This window comes from Penaeus monodon, chromosome 21 (assembly GCF_015228065.2).
Source record: "Penaeus monodon isolate SGIC_2016 chromosome 21, NSTDA_Pmon_1, whole genome shotgun sequence".
Taxonomy (NCBI): Eukaryota; Metazoa; Arthropoda; class Malacostraca; order Decapoda; family Penaeidae; genus Penaeus; species Penaeus monodon.
This window is the reverse complement of record NC_051406.1, coordinates 10,652,844-10,653,424: the sequence shown is the minus strand read 5'-3', so window position 1 is coordinate 10,653,424 and position 581 is coordinate 10,652,844.

The window sequence follows — 581 nt, the reverse complement described above, 5'->3', positions numbered from 1 at the left end:
ACCAAAAGGATTTAACGCCTGAGCTCAAAGTTGGATTCTCGTAAGGGATTCTACTCCATGACGTCAACAGGAAGGCGTGCTACTGGCCCCTCTGCCCGTCCCTTCCATTCCCGCCGGAGAAAGGTGGCAAAGGTGTGGGCTCTGGTCCTATCCGGAAAGGTGCGTCTCCGGTACTACCTGTTACTCGAGTCCTTTCATTTATTTTAGCTGCCAGCGACCATGGTGTTAAATGTGGGGAGTATTAGTCATAAAATGGTGATGCATGACGTGGCATAATTCGTATTCGTGAATGGTCTCTCTTTCTCGTGAATGAACATTTCTTTTACTAATGGAAAGCGATGGCACTCAAGTGAAATTTCCGCGAATCTTATTAGTACTCTTGTATTGATGACGCCACGCAATCGTTTACAACCTATGGGAAGCTTATGGGTCATGGCTACCATGTGGTAATTACTGAGAAGACCCTTTCCTTTGCCGGCTTACACTGGCTCCACACTGAGGTTCCGGTTGTGGCACTCAGGTAATAAAAGCTCACCGTTACGCCCATCAGTTATCTTCCTTTCTGTCTGCGTTTCTCTAGA